Consider the following 20,908-nt stretch of genomic DNA (forward strand, 5'->3'; position numbering starts at 1 on the left):
GGGATTAAATTGGGGTCAGCTGCATGGCAAGGCAAATGCCTATACTATTTCTTAAGATACATTTGTTAAAAGAGAACAGTATCTCTGCCTTCCTTCAAAAAGCTACATATGTGTAAACATCAAACTGAAATTCTTTTCTACTCAATTCTTTTCTCCTTCTACATTTATGCCGATTTAGTTCCATGCTCCCAAGGATGATAGTACTGTAGGATATCAGGAGGATACAGGAATGTATCCTGTATGAGGGACAGTGGGGTAGTAATAGTCTTAGGTGTGGAGTTGGGGCAGGGTGGTTCTTTCTGTTCATATGCATGAATAAGATTGATCTCTAGGATACTAAGTCTTGTTTTTGTTTGTTTGTTTGTTTTTGTTTGTTTGTTTCTCCCTGAAAAGAAAGCAGAAGGTCATATACATTTGGGAACCTCTGACTTAATTTTATTGAAATGATAAATGGGGCTCAGAAGAATCTAGGGGATGGCCAGCTCTACTTCCGTAACTCATGAAAGCATGTTGTATCGAAACAACTTCAGCAAGCACAGCCAGTAGGTACAATGGGACTTGGAAAGCGGTTGGATAAATCAGCTCAAAAACATATGTACTGCCAGGAAAATAACCAACCTATAACATGTGTTCTGATTGTAAGAATGTCACTAGTACTGCTATAATTTTCAATATAGTAGTTATTACAAATATCTAGGCAGTTCAACATAACGATGATGATGAACTAAAACTATATAACAGCTGATTCTTTTGAACTGTGCATGAAAAGGCAATTAAAAAAACCATCAACCTATATATCACATTCATAAAAAAAACTGATCATTCAGAAAAATTCATCAGTGGCACAAGCATCTTCCAAAGTTTAGTGAAATAAGAATTGATAAAAAGTATAAAAGTAATTCTATCTTCAAAAGCAAGGGTAAATGAAGCTAAGAATATTTGTAACCCAATTATCAATACTATCTTGAAATTCAAAACCATGAGAAAACTGCTTCGAATAATAAAAATAACTCATTGTATCTTTTATTGTACTCTTCACTTTTTGGTACATGCTTGACTTTTCAGATCAAGCACAAAGGAATAAGAGCTATGTCTTCAGTATCTTTTTTTAGTGTCTTCAGACATTTTAAAGTCCGTCTATATAAGGGACAGAGGCACTGCTATTTATAAAATATAGCAGATCAAATTCCGCTTTCTTTCCTGACTTACATTCGTCGTTTGAAATCAACTTCTGGGGCATAACCCATAATCCTTATTGACGGATTTGCCATCAATCAATGAGCAAAAGAACGTCCAGGTTACTACTCAGATTACATTTTCTTGTCAAATCTCATTGTTACCCAACTCTAGTACTAGATCTAGTCTTTTTTTTTTTTTTTTTTTTTTTTTGGGGTCACACCCAAAGTTAGTCACTGTGAAACTACAAAGTTATTCATGATGGGGTTTCAGGCATACAATGTTTCAACAGCAATCCCTTTGCCAAGTCTATTTCCCTCTTCCAATGCCTCCCCATTGTTTTGCCTCCCACCTACTAGTAACTAGAGGCTTGACATGCAAGACACACCTCCATTACAGTGCAAAGCAGTGTCAAAAAGAGCCCCCACACACACAAATCACCTGCCCTGGAGACAGGCGGGAGTGGAGATGGGGGTAGAAGGAAAAGGGGAGACATTGGCAGTGATATGGGGTGCACTGGTGAAGGTTGGTGTACATTCTATGAATGAAACCCAACAATGAACAATTTTGTAACTATAGTGCTTAAACCTATTAATAATAATAACAACAATAATATCTGCACTGTGGTTTACAGTTGTTACTGAAGAATTTCATGCATAAAGCTTCCTACTTCCCAGCATTACCTCCTCCTCTCAGTCAAATGCCAGTCATTGACCCCTCCCTGTCCTATTCCCCCAGATCCCCAAGTGGTGTATTTCTTTTGGAAGAGAATTCTTGTGTTCTTTGTTTCATTATACTTTGTTTCTGTCTTATTCATTTTTTTCACCATTTTATTACTTTATATCCTACATGTGAGAGAGAGAATTCTGTCAGTCTCTCTCCCTTAAGTTAGTGAAATGACTAACTTAACTCAGCATGACTAACTTAAAACTCTCCAGTTCTGTTCATGTAGCAGCAAATTGCATGGCTTCATTTTTTTTATGACCAAGGATTATAGTGTGTATATCCATACCATAGTTTCTCTATCTAGCCATCTAGTCTTGGAAACTTGATTTGGGCTCTTATGGATGCACGGAACATAGGGGTGCAAGTGTTTTTCTCCATTTTGTTTTTGTGCTCTTATGGTATATTCTTTTTTTGTTGTTTTTGTTTTTGGTTTTTTTCAATTATGATTTCATTTTTATTTACAGTAATTTCAATATACTTCTGAATCATCGATATTTAAATATACTTAATATATCTTTATTATAAATTTATGTGTACAATTTAAATATCTACCAATTCCAAAAATTCAACTGATGTCATGAAATAAATTAGAGTATTTCTTTATATTTTTAGAATAGTTATCATAATAACATTAAATATTCTTGGGACAGGTATAGCTATTATATAGTCATCCAGAAACACTAAAAATATGACATTTCTTTTTTTTCGTTTCTATATTTTTAATATAATCTTTATTTTGATCATAGTGGCTTACATATTGTTGACAATAATATTTTAGGTACATATTTACATAAAATCAGGGGGGATTCCCATCACCAATTTGTCCTCCCTACACCTCCGTTTTCGTCCTACCTCCCATATCCTCCTCCCTCACCCTCGGGGCTGCTAGAAAATGTGGTCCCCTCTGTACCTAGCTTACTACTTGGTAGTCTTGCACCTGTTTGGTCTTGGTGCCTCCCTTATTTCCCCCTCTAACTGGGAGGCAGGACTAGCTAGTTCAAGTTATGTGGTTTTGTTTGAAGAAGAGAAAAGTAATAAACTGGGGTAAAAGTCTAAAATGCCGAAAATGGGCGGAATCCTTCTAGAGGCTCTCATCATCGGCTTGAGAGACGAAGGAGAAAAAGAAGGTGAAACACCCCAACAGTACAAAAAGAAGTGTCAAATATCCAGTGAGGACCCCAACAATAATGATAAGCACCCAAAAAAAAAATCATGGTCTTGAGATAAGAAACATGCAGAGCACATAAAGAAAGAAAAAGAGAAAAAAAAGTATAAATGGGGACAACAACTTCAATAACCACACCAAAACAAAGAAATCGACAAAAAGTAGATAGGTAAATAAAAATAAAATAAAATAATAATAATAATAAATGAAGATAAAAAAGTAATATATAAAAAATAAAAAAAACGTTTTGTGCTTTTTGCTTTTTTTTTTGCACTGGCACAGTAAATATTGGGGTCATTCGAAAAGGAATTCACTTGGCCTAAGAGATATGGGGATATGCTCCATATACTCACTTGGCCTAAGAGATATGTAGATATACTCCACCCTTGGAGTATACTGTCATGGGATTAACTATAGACTCCGTTCAGATTCATTTACTCTCCTGGTGGTGCTTTCGTGGTGTTTGGAAGACTTCTGCTCCGTCCTGGGTGATAAAATCAGATCTCTGTATCTAGAGATCTCAGTATCTGCACAGGTCCAGGGGTGGAACTTATGATGAAGCCTTTCTTTGTGGTTCTAGAAGTTCTGTTCCCTCAGTGTCATTTTAATCCATCTTCTGTGGTTGGTGTTGGTCTGTGCAATGATCCTAGGATGGCACCTAGGATAGCGTCTTTCATTGTGTTTCCAAAAGCTCCATTCCGTTGCAATTGTGTCTGCCAGACCTTTGGAACTGGGGATCATGGTGATTGTGCAGGTCGTAGTTCAAACCCTAGACTAGGGCTTTTTTATTGGTCCCAAGATATATACAGTCTGGTCATGGTTCTAGCAGCCAGTCATCTGTAAATCGCGACCTTGGTTTTTGGACAGACCAAAGGGTGACAAGTCTTCTGATTTTGTCTTTTTGTTAGCTGGTAAGGTAGGATAACCTGCTCTTAGGTCAGGTTGTTCCCATTTTCCTCATTGTCAGGATATCATATTAGAGCTGGCATTTGTTGGTGACCCAGCAGTATTAAGGTTGTCCCAGATGGGATTTGTTTCCTGTAGCTGTTGTGAAGAACTGTGTCGTTTCTATGTCTGGGATCCAGGGTTCAAGGCTGGACAGATGGTGTCTAATCACTTGAGGTCTAAGTTGGGTCCCCGTGACATATTTTCAAGGTAGGAGATATCCCTGTATTGTAAACAAGTATGAGTTCCTATCCGTAGTGGATAAGAGCTCTTTTTTACATGTATGATTTCCCCTTTTTTTAGTGTGCCTTTGCAGGGAAAAATGGTGCTACATTATATTGTCGGTGTATTTGGGGGTGGACAGAGAGGAAAACAGAAACAGGTCACACACCCAAAAAAAGATAAAAATAGGAATAAAAATATATGTGTTCACATATGTATATGTAGAACAAACGTTTTTTAAAAAATGGATTAACAAAGTATTTAAAGGAACAAAGTGATGCAAAAGACTACCTTGCTTTTGGGGAAAAGCAGGTAAAGAGGTGGTGTAATAAAGGTCTTATACTTACGTTGGAAGTACAGGTTTTCCCATTGTCTTTTGGGTTTTTCTTGTGGTGTATGGGTTCCCAGGCACCTTTCCATCACATCCCCTGACCTTCTTCAGATTGGCAAAAGATTTGCGGCAGGGAGGTCTTGGAAGAGTTCTTGCATTGGGGATACTTTCGGAGCTAAGTCCGGTTTTAAGTAACAGTCCATGTTAGGGGGAGTTGGTAGGGAGGGCCTCGCAGCATGAGTCCGCAGGGAAGTTGGCTGCCTTTTCTTGCAGGGGACCAGGTGTGCGTTTGACTGGGTGTCCCTTCGCTTGGGTGCTGGGTTGGGGTAGGAGGTCAGTCTTGACGCCTAATGGATTAAGGACTGAGGGTGAAGAGTTTTAATATGGTGGGAGGTGTGGATGGGATTGAGGAGTAAAGGGATAGTTGGATTTCCAAAGGGGGGAAAGGGGAAAGTTCTTATGGTATATTCTAAGAAATGAAATTGCTAGAGCAAATAAAAGCTCAATTCCTAGGTTTTTGAAAAGTGTCCATATTGTTTCCCAAAAAAAGTTAGACGAGTTGACATTCCCTCAAGGAAAGGATAAGAGTTTCTTTCTCCCATGCATCCATGCAACCACTGGTTGTTTTTGTTCTTTTTGTTGTGTTCCAGTCTCTTCAATGAGGTGATAGCTCCCTGCTGTTTTGATTTGCACCTCTAGAGATTTCTTAAAAGAAAGAATAGTAGAATAGGAATAAAGACACCAATCAAGGAGAAACAAATTGTTTCTCAGCATCCTAATACCAGTATCCCTTGGAAAACAAAAAGAAGCTCTACAGTTCAATTTATCTAGCTTCTTTCCAAAAAAAGGAGACAAAGCATGACACAAATCAAATTAACTCTCTAAATTGTTTCTTCTTTTGGGGGGAGTATTTTTGTTTTCAGCTGATGCCTAACTCTGCTCAGATAACACTCTTGGGAGGCTTGAGGGACCATTGCAGTGCCAGCAATCAAATTCACATCTACCACATGCAAGGTAAACACCATACCCACTGTATTCTCTCTCAGGCCCCTATAATTTCATATTTTAAATAAAAACTATCTACTGGACAAGTATTCTTTTAGAAGCTTATCCCAGTTTTCATCTATCCAATGAGTTTAAATGAAGTTTTGGAGTTTGGAGTTGTAAAAAATTTCATTTAATCCACATATGAATAGCTGGGTAGAAAGAGAAACAAAAACCTTGCCTCCTCAAGTCTGCACTCTAGAGAAGGAAGAAAGTCAATAAAGAAAAGATAAAACCTACACATAAAATATTGTATGTTTGCTGAGAATATATGCAGTTGTGAGCAAGGAGAAGAGCTGTGGAGGAAAGACGGGGTTAACAAGTGTAACTCTGCAGCTAGGGAAGGATCCATGAGACAATGACATTTAAAGAAGTAAGAGACTAAGCTACATAAACATCTGAAAGATGTCTACATGGGAAGATAGTAGCAAGATCAAAGGCCCTGAAGTAGAAATGCATCTAGACTATTCAAAGGGAGGTAATAAGGAAGGTAATATAGCTAGAATATAACTCGAATGCATGAAGCAAAGAAAGTAAGAGATGAGATGAGACACTGAGAAGCCACATCCTGCACACTCCTGTAGGTCACGCATGATTCCAGTAACTCCATGTACTTTAAGTAAGATGGTATCGCATACAGTAAAGGAAGGAAAGTAAGGTGATGTGACTTCCATTTTAACATAATGACAAATGAATAATGATAACTGAACTAAAGGCAAGTGCATTATCTCAAGATCATTTAAAAGGCTAGAACAGCTATACAAGCAGAAGATCCTGGTGACATAGACTGTTAAGACAGCACTGTACATGATATGCAATCATTGGCTTGCATTCTTTCTAAAAGTACAGCATCAGAAGATGCTGATTAAATGGATATAGTAGACAAGAGAAACATATCAACAATACAATACTCAGTAAGTAAAATACAAACATAGGGTATAGCATGAATGTATTGCATCCATATTTATTTTAGGGGTTTGGTATAGAGAGGCACTCCCACCTGTACTCGGGAATCATTTGGCAGGGCTCAGGGAACCATATGGAGTTGAACCTGGGTTGACCAAATGCAAAGTAAGTAAGTCCTCTGGCCCTGCTTTGCATCCACTTAAAGTATACAATTCCAAGAGTTTTAACTGAAGCATATACCAATGAAACTGCTACCCCAACAAAGATAAAATTGTTCCTGAAACATTACTGTAATAAGGCCCAGAGACAATAGAGTTAAGGGCTTGACGGACTGTAAGGACTAGCTCACAATTTGAAGCTCACCACAAAGAGTGGTGAACTCTGTTAAGGAAATAAGTACACTAACAGCTAGCACATGACAATGAATAAGAGAAGTAGAATGCTTGTCGCAAATACAGGCAGAGGTGGGTGAGGAGGGGGGTATTAGTGGTGGGACTGTTGCACTGGTATTCTGTTTATAACTGAAACCCAACTACAAACATGCTTGTAATCATGGTACTTAAATAAGGCTTTATATTAAAATTATAATAAAATTGTGTGTGGAAAAAATTGTTCCTGGAAAACAGGATATAGAATCAACCCGAAAAAGGAAGTTTCTCATACTCCTTACAGTGCAAAGGTTACCAGTGATCTGCCAATATCACCATAGATTTTACAGGTTGCTTTTGTTATTGTTTAGTTTTGTTTTGGACACTATGCCTAGTAGTGTTTGGGGGATCATGCCCAATGATGGCAATGAACTGCTAGGATCAAATCTAGGATATCTACATGCAAAGTATGAGTTTCAGCTCTCTCCCTAGCCCTCCCCTTTACAGGTTTGGTGTTTTACTTAAGTGTAATCTTATCGGTCTTTAGTGTCTGACCTCTTTCATTCTATATAATGATTTTGAGATTAATTTGCATTGTTCTATCAGCGCCCTTCTACTTCTGAGTGGCAGCATATCTCCTATACAACTATTTTCTGTATAAAATTCGTTTCTTTGAAGACCATATCTGGTGACATTCAAAGAACTGAGCTGCTTTGTGCAAGGCAAGCACTTTAACCCTTATACTATCTCTGGCCCCTAAATAGACCACTTTTTGTAATCCAATACGTTCTGATGGTCATTTGGGTTGTTTTCAGATGGAGATTATGAGAAGTGTCTTTTTCTATGGTATGTATGCATATGGCATGAGCAATATATGTTTTTATTGGTCCTAGCACAACGTTCTTAAAACTTAGCAACATCCTGAGTGCTGAGGGTGAGAAGTATCTCTTATTATCCACAACAAGCTACTTTCCACCATATCTAATTTTATGTCAGTGAGATGAGTGTCTTGCATCTCACCATATGACTAAAGGATTGGAACTTTTAATCTTACGATTCACCTCAAGGGAGGCAGTACTCAACTAAGGACTTGAGAACAAAACCACAAACCACAAAAAACCCTCTCAACAATGGGGTCATAAGGAAGTTTGGGTTGAGGAAAATGGTGAACCCCAAACTATATAAAGGAAAAAATAGCTCCAGTTCATGCAACCCATCCAGATCTTATCCCATGTAACTTTTTCTTTGGGGTGAGCAAGGGTAAGTCACGTCTGATGATGACTGAGGGCTACTCCTGATGCTGTGTTGAGGGGGCCAGGTGGTGCTGGGAATCAAAACACTGGCATGTTGTACGAGTGTCTTAACCTCCATACATCTCTGCAGCACTTAATTTGTAACCAAGTCAGAGCAAATTGAGAATAATCTTACACCTGCTGCATGTGACTGGCATCTAAATAAAGTAGGAGCAGTTTTACAGGATTGGTGACCTATACTATTCCAGCAGTATAGTGAAATAAAATGAAACTAATTTGAATTGTTGGACACCTATCCGATGCACACTGAGAATTTGAGAAATGCTTAATAAGGAAGACCCAAATTCAGTGTTACTAGTATTGTGAGCAAAAACAGAATATTAGTAGTATAGTAGGTGCTAATGTGTATAAAGTTGATAAGACTATTTATGGACCAGTGTTTGAATGAACATATGTTTTCAGTCTTCTTGGATAAATACCTAAGAGTGGAATGGTATAATTGTATCATTAGGTATATGAATCATGGTTTTTCTATTTAAATTCTCTTTTAAAAGTCTCTCAGTAGAACTTGAAAATCTCCTTCACTTCTTTGCCTTAGCTTTTTTCTTTTAAATATTTCTTGATGCTATATTAGAATATGTTTCCAGTGCATTCTCCTACTTTATTATTTTAAAGAAAAAATACTATCTTTCACTCATCTGCAACATTCTAATTAATTCTTATCCATTCATGGGTGAAGGGGAAATTGGTGTTGGGCCACACCCAAAAGTATGTATTTTACTCCTGGCTCTGTATTCAAAGTCATTCCTGGCATTGCTTGAATCATAAGTACTGCTGGGCTAGAACAGGGGCTAGTTGCATGCAAGGCAAGTTCTACCTCTCTGGCCTCAATTCCTATTAAATTGAATAAATTCAAATAATTTCAACTTTCCATTTGATTTATAGTATTAACCCTTCAAAACAGCAACTGTATCTTTTTCCAAAATCCTAGTTACAATTTTTGTTGTTTCACTACACTGACAAGAACTTAAAGGTGACAAGGGGCACAGTTCAAGTGGTAGAGCACAGGCTTAGTACATGGAAGACCCTGACTTAATTTCTGGAGCAGCTTTGAAGCTCTCACTTGGAGCACCACAAGCTTGAAGATCCCTAAAGGTGTGCCCTATTTAAGGGGGAAAAAAATCAGTTAGATGCCACAAAGTAGGTGGCAATCAATGCCTTAACCATATAACCATATGCATATTGCAGGCTAAAGCCTCTTCCATTCTTGTGAAGGGGAGTACTAACCTTCTCTTCTTTCATATAACACAAGGAAAAATATTTTTGTAAGTGAAGAAGAGGATGAAGGAAACTAATGGTGACATTAATTCATCTTTGTCTATCCTATTTTCACAGAACTGTCTCTAGAATTTCATCATAAGCAGGGGTTTTCGCTTACCGAATATTCGCAATAAAAAATCGCATTAGTAAGAAAAAAATCGCATTAAACATTTGCATACCCCGAACGGAACTGCTTGGGATATGCGAATGTTTAATGCAATTTTTCTTACTAATGCGATTTTTATTGCGATTATTCGGTAAGCAAATTATCACGACTACTGCGATATTTGAAGGCTGGCTGCGGGCCACAAAATGTTGTACAGAGGGCTGCAAATGGCCCATGGGCCGCGAGTTTGAGATCCCTGTCATAAAGTATACTGATTATTGGCTTTTCTAGAATTTTTTTATTAAGTTAAAGTGGTCTTCATCTTACTAAAGACTTAATAAGGAATAATAATTAAGTTTAATCATACTCTTTTTTGACATCAGCTAAGATAACAAGGTATTTTTTTTTATTGACCTAATAGCCACTGGCTCCCTCCCCAATGAATACATTGTGATTTTAAAGTTCCTTTAATATCCTGTTAGATCAGACTTGACAGAATCTTATATTGGCTTTTTGCATGACTGAACCAGGTCTATCACATTGTTTTCAGCGCTCGGTCAAATCTGAAAGGGGCAAAGTGAACTGGATAGCTGTCCCTTTATGTACAGTTCATGAAAATATTAAACAGTTTAATACAGAAACTTATTTCCTAGAAAACTTGAAAGAATGTGTTTATGAAATCATTAGTTTCTTGTTTTTATTTTTTGGTGAATAAGCTTCTAATTTTTTTTTTGCCTGTTTATACATTTTTTTAATAATTTCTCTAAGCATTGCAGTTACAGAATGTTTATAGTCGGGGTTTAGTCACAGAATTTACACAACCCCTCATTAGTGCAATTTTCTCACCACCAATGTCCCCCATTTCCTGTAGACCCCTCAACTCCCTGCTGTCGCTGGAACAGGCACTCTGCTGCTAATTCTTATTGAAGAAAGGAAAGTATTTTAGTTGGTTCGACAGGTATTTATTCAGTCAGTCTGTATCTACTAAGCAAACATCTATGTGCTAGGCACCAGTGTTGGGAGTTTAAAGATACAAATTGGTCATCAATACTTCCTTCAAAGAGACCACAGTCATCAAAAGCTACTTCTAATAACAGAAATCAACTTAAATATAATTTTCATGATTCATTTATAAATTAATATTTGCTAGGAAATTTTAGCTTTCATCAAACTATCCAAATATATTATAAAAGTGATCCCTGATGTGGCCACAAAACAAATACTACATGTTGATCTCATAATTTTTAGGATCTCTTTCTAATTTACAGGGGAGCAATCGCATAGCAAGTAGGGCTTTTGCCTTGCATGCAGCCAACAACCCAGATTTAATTCCTGGCATCGCAGGAGGTCCCAAGCACCACCAGGAGTAATTCCTGAGTTCAGAGCAATGAATCGCCCTTAAGCATTGCTGGTGTGGCTGAAAATAAAACAAAAAAGAAATATTAATCTGTATACTAGAAATATGCCTGAGAGAAAAGCCTTAGTTCCTTTTTCACCATCATGTGACATGATAGATCATTAGCTTGTTTGTAATAGTTGTTCCACAATGCATATGTGTATTAAAATACAGTGTATATCATGCATGCAAATAATTTTGTCAATTTTACTTTGATAAACCTGGAAGGGAAGGTTTAATGTCTACTCTCACAGTTAATTCCACTCTATTTCTATTCACAAATTGATCCAATTCTCATCATTTCCTTTGTTCACTTATTTTATTTGGACTTTGAGATGGTATTTAACTTCTGACAAGAGTGCAAATGATACTGATGCCATCTCTGTACTCCACAGGAATTCTTCCCTTGCCCCTTCCCGTGAACTCTTTCAGAGGTCATGTCTGGACTTACTGAATACAAGTCTTTCCTTTCAACAAGAAAAAAAATGGCAGTCTCTCTCACTAATGGTGCTCTTATTATGAACCAGGCAGTATTCTGAGACTATTACATGAATGAATTAATTCCATCCTCACAGAAATTCCACATGGCAGATACTAATTCCTAATTTTATACTGCAGTAAAAGAAGCAGGAATGGTTTGGTAATTTGCCAACATTCTCCAAGTCAAGCTACTCCATAGAATAAAATAAATATGAATTGGACATAATTGTTATCCTGACTTCAGAATCTAAGCTATGTCTCTAGATAAATATTAGCTTATATTTACGTCATGTAACAGAGAATATATTTTAAAATTACATGAGTTTTTGTACATTCACTTTTTCTTACTTGCCTTTATCAGGGACAGAGAGGAATATGCTAATATATCCCACCAGGGGAATTTGTAGAAAGAATAATGGTTGAGTAACGAGCCAGGAAAACAGATCTTTTGCTGTTTTCACATGTGAATTCATGAAATAATTCAGCTCTGTAACAATGCACCTCACCAGGATTGTTAAAGAGTTAGCCATAGGAACCTATCATAGGTAAATGTCTCTAAAGAAAAACAGAGACACCTGCGAAACAACAGAAGAAAAGTCCCCAAGTGCATTGATTTCCACTTTATATAGCAGTTGGCTCCATGTTTGCACTTTAAAACAGGCAACAACTGGTGAAGATTTGTACACTGTATGACTGTAACTCATCATGAACAACTCTATCTGCAAGGAAAATTAACAAAAAAGAAAATAGGCAGCAAGCAATCCACAATAGGCTAAGGTTTAGGTCAAGGGGCTTTAAGTTCATCAGTAACATACCATTTTCCCAAGTTAAAATAAAAACTTATGATCATTCTTATCCCTTTTGTGGCAGTCTGCAATGATATAATTTAATATTAAATACTGGAAATATAATTATATAAAAAGATGTTTCTATCAAAACTAAGATAAATATCTCGGGAAAACAATGAAATCTTTAAAGAAGAAAATCTACCAAAGTCCTTGTTCTAGAGTAAGGAAACTAGCATTTAGAAACACCAGACAAGCTTGTGTTCTATACAAGGAGATGACAAGAGTCTCCAGTCAATAGAGTCAGGCCTAATGAAAAGATCTGATGTTTACATCAATTTTGAATTTTTTATTCAATGTATAACATATGCTTTAAATTAAAAAAGCATTTTAATAATTCAAATGCTGATCACATTCATAATACATGTGTATATACGCACACATATATACATATGTGTATATGCATATATATAAAAGCAGCAGTTTATATTTTATATATATATATATATATATGAAAGCAGTGGTTTATTATATATCTATGGAACAGCCTGGTTAGGTTGCCTTTCTAAGAAGCCTATAACTTAATCTTCTGTTTATGCTTATACTTATAATTTATAGTTCACAACCTCAGACATATTTTGTGTCACTTGCATGCAAAATAGAAAGTATGAATTTACCAATTATCTACTGATTTTACTTTTGCTTTCCCAGAAACAAATCAAAGAATCCCATCATAGTACTTTGGCAGCAGTGACAAAGAAAGTTGCTTTATGCTGTGAGTAAAATTTTTCATTTGTAGTGAAATATAGTAGGTTTTTGAGTTATTTTTATTGTTTCACCCTCATTTTGATTTACCTTTCTTACTTTTAGATCTGAGCCATTTTATTACTAAGTAGGCAAATGAAGATTGTGTAATCCTACACAGATCAATACGGGGGTGGGGGAAGCTCTATGGGGCTCTTCTTTTGCTACTGCAAAATATTATTAAAGCAGTTGTTTCTAAAAGATTGCTGAGAAAGTACTGCAAAAGGCTCTGATGCACAAGAACTTAAAGATAAATAAAACACCATTATTGCTGGTACAAAGGCACTATACACATTTTCATATACGCATTTGCCCTTAACAGCAAAAGAGAAGAGGTCAAATAATTAAGAGTTAACATAGTCAGAGATAAATGATATTTTAGTATCTGTGTGGAAAGGAGCTAATTCCATAAATTTAACACATCAATTCATGGCTAATCTCATGTCCTAATGGAATAGTTAGAGAATTTTTAGAGACCCCATCAATCTTCAGGTTTTTGGAATGAGGAAGTTAGTTATCTCAAATTTCCCAAAATGACTGAATGCTAAATCACTGCACCTTAATCCTCAGATAAAATACTCTATCATTACTGCTTAAAAATGGCCCTAAGTATCCAGGATAGAGGAACATATTACAATACTCCTAAGCTCCATTCACTTTCCTATTTCTGAAAATGAAAATGGACGTTGAGAAGCAAGATCTTCTCCTGACAGAAAAAAAAGAGAAATCAATGTTTTACCATTCTGCTTAAAAGACACTGTGAGCTCTCCTCACTATAGGCAAGAGAACTAAAGTGAGCGCTTTAGTGTGTCTGTAACTGGCTTATCTTAAAATATGTCAGAACTTCTGTTACAGAGTTAAGGAAGTTATCATAAACAAAGCTTCATTATCCATATACTTCCATACATAAGCATTTTGTTTAACCAGTTAGGGGAATGGTGATGAAAGGTGGGTGGGCAGAGAGAGGAAAAGCCTCATGTGTATAGACACATTGCCATGGCAATCTAGATCAGGTTTATTTCTGCCATGTGTTTATTTTCACTGTATAAGATGAACAAAAGTAGAGAAGAAATTGACAGAGAACATAAAACACCCACAGAGAATAAAATCAATCCCATTAACAGATTAACAGGAAACTATTAATATTTGAGATAATTTTCTGCAGTTCATGCTACATGCATATTCTCCAGGGGAATATACTCACCGTCCCATCAGGAAAAATTCTTTAATAAATATCTTTTCTTTATGAAGGAAAAAAATTTCAGTACAGTATGAAGCCTGTGGTGATCTTCATTATGAAGTTTTCAAGAATACCAAAAAAAGAAGCCTCAGGGAATCACAAATAAAAAGAATTACACATGTTGATATTTTAAATATAGATGTAATGCATGTTCTGCTGTATTCTTTTGTAGTTGTAAAAATGTCCAAAAAGTTTTAAAAGATAAAGATTCTTGGGGCTGGAGTTACAATGCAGCAAGTAGGACACTTGCCTTCCACAGTTAACCCAGGTTAGCTCCTTCACACAACATATGATCCCTATTCCCAAAGTCCCACCAGAAGTGACATCTGAGCTTAGAGCTAGGAGTAGGCCATGAACAAAACTAGGTGTGGCCCAAAAACAAAGCAAACACACAAACAAGATAAAGATTTTCTCTGGGTTTCATTAATAAAAGCCAGAGACTAAGAAAATAGTAATTTCAGGATGAGATTGCGTTTAGAATTTCAAATCCAACACAAAATCCTTATAGAACATTTAATTTATTCTTTTAACTATACAATCTTTATTATTTTAATTACAATAACAGCCCTCTGACACAAAGTGTTATGATTTCACTTTGGCAGATGCATTTGTTTTTTTTCTTTTCAGAAAAAAACAGTCTGGCTGGAGCAGCATGTACAGCACTGGGTTCATATCTAGCATCCCACCACCGGGGATGATTTCTGAGTGCAGAGACAGGAGTAACCACTGAACCCTGCTTGGTGTGGAGCAAAACAAAAAGAAAGTAGTCAGCCAACTGAATGATGATATTAACTGAGCCAACTAAAGAAAATAACTATTTATAGATAACACAATTTCCAAAATTTTCTGGATGTATAAACTTTCCAATGGTATAGAAATATAATCCAAAAAAAATTGATACCATGAAGATACGTACGTGTGTGTGTGTGTGTGTGTGTGTGTGTGTGTGTGTGTATAACCTCAAAATCTCCTAGATAAAATTTTTCTTTTTTGTTCCCATACCGTTAGCTGTATAAGTTAGCAATCTTATATATAGAGTAAATTTAATATAACATTCAAGGATTCATTTCCTGCCCCAACATGATATTATATAAAGGAATGTACAACTCATACATTATTTGTTGTACCACTTGAAGCTACTCTCAGTTGTGATCCATTCCTAGTTATCAATTTGTTTAGCATTGAGTATCTGTTATCACTGATACTTTATATTCAACATGTCACAATATTGCCACCTAATATTCAAGATTGCTTTTATTTTCTCCTAAGCAATGTATGTAACTTTCAAAATTCTATTCCAAATATACCCCAAAGAAGAAAAAAACATTCTTATTCGGGATATTCATACATTATTCACAATAGTCAAAAATATCCATCAGCTGGTGAATAGACTAACATTATGTGGTGTGCCCATACAGAGAAACAGTTTCATTGTAAAAAGAAACAAAAAATTACAAGTGAATAAAATGAATAAATTTGAAAACATATTGAGTGCAAGAAGCAGAGCCACAAAAGACCACATAATGTTTGACTCCTCATGAAATGTCTAGATATGCAAATTCAAAAAGACAGAAGGGAGATGAATGGTTGCCAATACCTGGTAGAGGAGAAAAAAAGTTACTGAAAATGCACATATGTTTCTCATAGGCGGGATATAAATATGTTAAGGAATTATAGACTAGTGAGAATTGCACAATTTTTGAAAGATACTAGAAGCCAATGAAAACTGTAGAGCATATTGCATATAAATTGTATCTTAATTTTAAATAGAACTAATATACAAAAAGCATAGTAAAAGCGACTAAAAATTAGATAAAATCTATTTTAAAAGTTTTACATTAAAGCTTACATTGCTCTACATCTCTTTAAAAAACTACTTGTTTTGTGAAAACTGAATGAAATATAAGTCATAAAAACTTAGCTATAATGGAAATATTTTTATTGAAATTATCACAACTTGGAGCCAATATTTTTAATTAACTGAGATTGTGCTTTACAATACTGGTAAGAATGGTTTCCCAGGCACATAATAACATACCATTCATTACCAGTGTACCCATCTCCCTCTCCTCAGGATGCTAACACCCTATCAAGCTCTCCCTCCAACTCAACTGTATGGATCAATCTCCTATTATGCTGCATTTGGACCTCTGTTGCTATCCTTCTGTGTTTCTTTAAGCTCCACACGTGAAAAACATCATTTTCTATCTATCCCTTTCCTCTAACTGATGTCACTTAGCATGATATCTTCTAGTTCCATTCAAGCTGCTGCTATTGCATACTTTTGTTCTTTCTGAGAGCTGCATTCATTCATTCATTCACTCACTCACACACACACACACACACACACACACACACATATCACACAACTTCTTGATTCATTCATCTGTAGTTGGGCATATAGATTGTTTTTGTAGTTTGGGCACAGTTGCCAAGAAGTGGTATCTCTATGGTATTTCTATTACTTTTCTTTTTTTTTACAGATCTTCATATTACTTTCCATAATGGTAGCCAATAATTTTGACCACGTTTCAATATATTCATTAAAACTTGAGATTACAAACAATGGTAAAAGGAAGTTTTCAGGAACTCAGAACAACTGCATGCTAAAATTTGCATTCAAATTAGTATTACTAGAGGACTACATAAATAATTACTACATTAAAATAATAATGTATAGGGGCCGGGCGGTAGCGCTGGAGGTAAGGTGCCTGCCTTACCTGCGCTAGCCTAGGAGACGGACCGCGGTTCGATCCCCCAGCGTCCCATATGGTCCCCCAAGCCAGGAGCGACTTCTGAGTGCATAGCCAGGAGTAACCCCTGAGCGTTACCGGGTGTGACCCAAAAACCAAAAAAAAAAAAATAATGTATAGCGGCCGAACAGCGTTAGGGCATTTGGACAGACCCGGGTTCAACCCCAGGCATCTCATATGGTCCACTGAGCCTGCCACGAGTGATTTCTATGCACAGAGCCAGGCATAACCCCTGAGTGCCACCAGGTGTGGCCCAAACCCCACCAAATAATAAAGTATCAACTTTTAATATACCAGGAAAAAAAAAAAAAAAAAACCTTACTCTGAATTGCCAAGCTAATAGTTTTAATCATGGAGCAGTGACATTCACAATATTCTGAAGGACAAAAAGTTATTCACCTCTTTACACAAAGAATTTATAATAGAATGCATGTTGATTAACAAAGTAAAATAAATTCTTCAATTGCATTAAAAAATTTTAAGAAAACCACATATGAAGAAATCGGAGCTGAATGTCTTTCTGAATCCATGACATCATAAGAACTTGTCTTCCAATAGAGATGAGACCAGCACGTGAAATAACTGCACTAACAACTACCATGACAATGATAGAAATATAATGGATGGGGAGGAGGGAATCGGGGGACATTGGTGGTGGGAAAGTTACACAGGTGAAGGGGAGAGTACATTTTATGGCTGAAATCCAGTTACAAAGATGTTTGTAGTCATGGTGCTAAATAAAATATTTTATAAAAACTTGTCTTCATTTAGTTTTAGAATCAAAGTAAAGATGTTTTCCCCATAACGCAGATTATATAGTAATAATGAATAACAAGGCCATCCATTTTGGTGCAGTATAATCAAAGCCACATATTACTGCTGACATTTTTCATTTCCATACAAATTATAATATTCTTAATTTCTATAAAGTTTTAAGGTATTTTATGACAGCTCTAGGAAAATTTAATGTTGTTATTTTGCAACATCTCTAAATTCTAAGAAAAACTGCTGGATAAAAAAAAAGAAAAGAAAATTACTAAGTACGAATGGTTAATAGAGCATATAGAAACTATGAGTATAAAATGGTCCATGTTTGAACTATTAAAGGGACACATGAAGGAATACTATAAACAATGGTGTAAATTTTTGGCCTAAATCAGGGGTCTCAAACTCGCAGCCCACAAGCTGCAAACGGCCCTCCGTCCTCCATACAACATTTTGTGGCCCTGCCCTAGAGGAATCTTTTTTTGTTTTGTTTTGTTTTAGTTGTTTGGGTCATACCCCCCAATGTTCAAGGTTTACTACTGACTTTGCACTCAAGGATCACCCTGATTTTGCCTCCTGCAGCCCCCAGGTAAATTGAGTTTGAGACCCCTGGCCTAAATAAATCTAGCTCAAAATACTATTACCTAATGGAGCGAACAAAATAATACAGCAGGTAGGGAACTAGTGCATGCAGTTGACTGGGATTTGATCTCGACACCCTATTTGGTTAACCAAGACTACAGAGCACTGCCATGTGTGGCTCAAAAACAAATAAACAACAATAATAAATGCTATTATCTGTTTAATATAAGAGAAAAGACTGAGTGGGGATAAAATTCAGTCATAGATCACATGTCTTGCAAATGTGAAGCTCTGGGTTTAAGTCCCATCACTATGAAACAAAACAAAACAAGATAAGACAAAACAAAACAAAACAAAACAGAAAAGCTTAGGATGAGAAATTACTGCCCCTTCCTATAGAAGACCCAATGACAGTAAATATAAATAGTAAATAGGACTATACTTTGTAGTTATATGATGATACATCTAATAGGCCAAAGGAGCATTCAGTAGGAAAAAAGTAAAAAGATTTTAACAAAGAATTCACAGGATGATTTAACAAGACAAAATCAAAATTAACCGGCTGCATAACAAGTAGAAATATAAATGACTTAGATGTATATAACCAAGTAGAATTCTTTTATTGAAATAAAACTTTCACTAAGTTAAATTGCCAAAACATATAACGCCAATATTTGAGAAAGTAGACTCTAATGGGTTAATCAATTTTTTGGTAAGTGACCTTGGTATGACTTCTCCACAAAAAAACAAAACAAAACAAAACAAAAAAAACTTTTAGGTAACACAGATGGTAAACTAAACACTGCCAATGTTTTAAACTCAGAAAATGCTTTTAATTTTTTTTTATTTCCCCATGCTGTGTTTACAGCTTTTCATATGTCTGTGACTGCCAAAGAATTGTTAACTAATCGGCATGAGATTCATTTTGTTAGTATACAGCTGGGTACTTTAGTCATACAACATCTGCTTGTCAATTTATCTTCTTCTACCTCAAAATAGTTCCTAAAAGTTTTCACAGTAAAGCACAAATAATGCTCTCAATATTTGGAAATTTGAACATGATATTCATTATTAGATTTGTTTTTATCCTACTGAAGTATCAGGGGCTGTTGAATAACTAAAAATCATCCAGCTTATCCAAATTCTAGAAAAATCTAGCATTAACATCAAAGAACAAAACACTTGTGAATCAGAGTTGTACAATAGTCAGATATTACTCTCTACAGAAATATCCTAAATTATTCCTGAGTAAAAACCTAATGGGAAAATAACTAAAGTTTCATAATATTATATTTTAACATTGTATGAAGGAGCCACAAAAAAAGAACATACAAGCTGCCAAAACTCAATTTTTTTAAATTTCTATATACCTAAGTTCTACTATGGAGACCTATATAACCAGTCAATAAATTAGCCATGCCCTTCACTCCTCCCATTTTAATTTTGGATGAGTCCAGACTCCAGCACCAACGTATGGAAAGGCAAAAACCAAATACACAGCATTCTGTTCCAAATGTTTGTTTCTAAATTGATTGAAGTGATTAAATATTTCCCTATAAGACTGCATTATATTAGATCTTAAGTAAAAATGTAATATACTTCCAAAGCCAAAATGTAATTGAACTATAGAAATGGTAAGCAGTACAGAACACAATTAATTACCTTTCAGACCTGTTTCGATAACAAAAAAGGTTCTATCCAAAACCCAAATGGACACTTACAAAGCTACAAGAGCTCCACAGTTTAGTCTTCCTTTTCTTTCCCAATCAGCCAAAAATCAACAGGGTAAACAGAAGGGAGGAGTAAGAACTGTGGAGGATTCCAATAACAGGAAACTGGGCAATAGACGGTAGAACACGTAAGATCCTGTTGTTCTCAATGAGTCTGATGAGACTGGCAGAGCAAGTCCATATGTGAACTATTAGAGAAGTAGTAACTTTAAATATTTTACCAACTCTGAGTAGTTGATGCTAAAGGCTTAGGACGTTCCAAAAAAGCAGCAGGGGAGAAGAGACAGACAGAGACAGAGACAGACAGAGAAGAAGAAAAATGTCTGCCATAGAAGCTGGCAGGGGCAGGCATAGAAGGATATGTATGCCGTAGAAATAGGCACCATCAATACCACAACTGCTGTGGCCATTATTTCTTCAATTTTATATCTGAGGGAGCAATGTAGTCAACCCTAGAATAAGAAAGACTGTTAATCTTATCAAAAGAAACTTGCCCATTTATCTCAGAGCTTGTGCAAGACTATAGCTAAGAGTAGTGAAGAGGCTGGAATGCCAGCACTGCGAATAGGGCATTTGCCTTACACACAGTCAACCAGGGTTTGTTTAATTACATATCATTGCCCAGCATAACAAGAACCTTACTTACATATTTTATTCTCACAGCAATGCTATTAACATTTTTTGGGAGGTCACATCCGGCCGCACTCGGGTTACTCCTGAATCTGCGCTCAAAAGTCACTCCTGAAAGGCTTGGGGAACCAGATAGAATGCTAAGATTCAAACCATGGTCCGTCCTGTGTTTGCCTGTGTT

The 20,908-nt window shown here is 36.0% G+C and overlaps 1 protein-coding gene and 1 pseudogene across 4 annotated transcripts in view; both read right to left on the minus strand.

The window, feature by feature from the left end:
• Positions 1 to 20,908, minus strand: part of MAGI3 (membrane associated guanylate kinase, WW and PDZ domain containing 3) — a 284,200-nt gene that overhangs the window by 213,282 nt on the left and 50,010 nt on the right. The gene's annotated exons all lie outside the window — the stretch shown is intronic.
• On the minus strand, positions 9,311 to 9,445 carry LOC125997826 (uncharacterized; annotated as a pseudogene).

The sequence above is a fragment of the Suncus etruscus genome, chromosome 19, assembly GCF_024139225.1.
Source record: "Suncus etruscus isolate mSunEtr1 chromosome 19, mSunEtr1.pri.cur, whole genome shotgun sequence".
Taxonomy (NCBI): Eukaryota; Metazoa; Chordata; class Mammalia; order Eulipotyphla; family Soricidae; genus Suncus; species Suncus etruscus.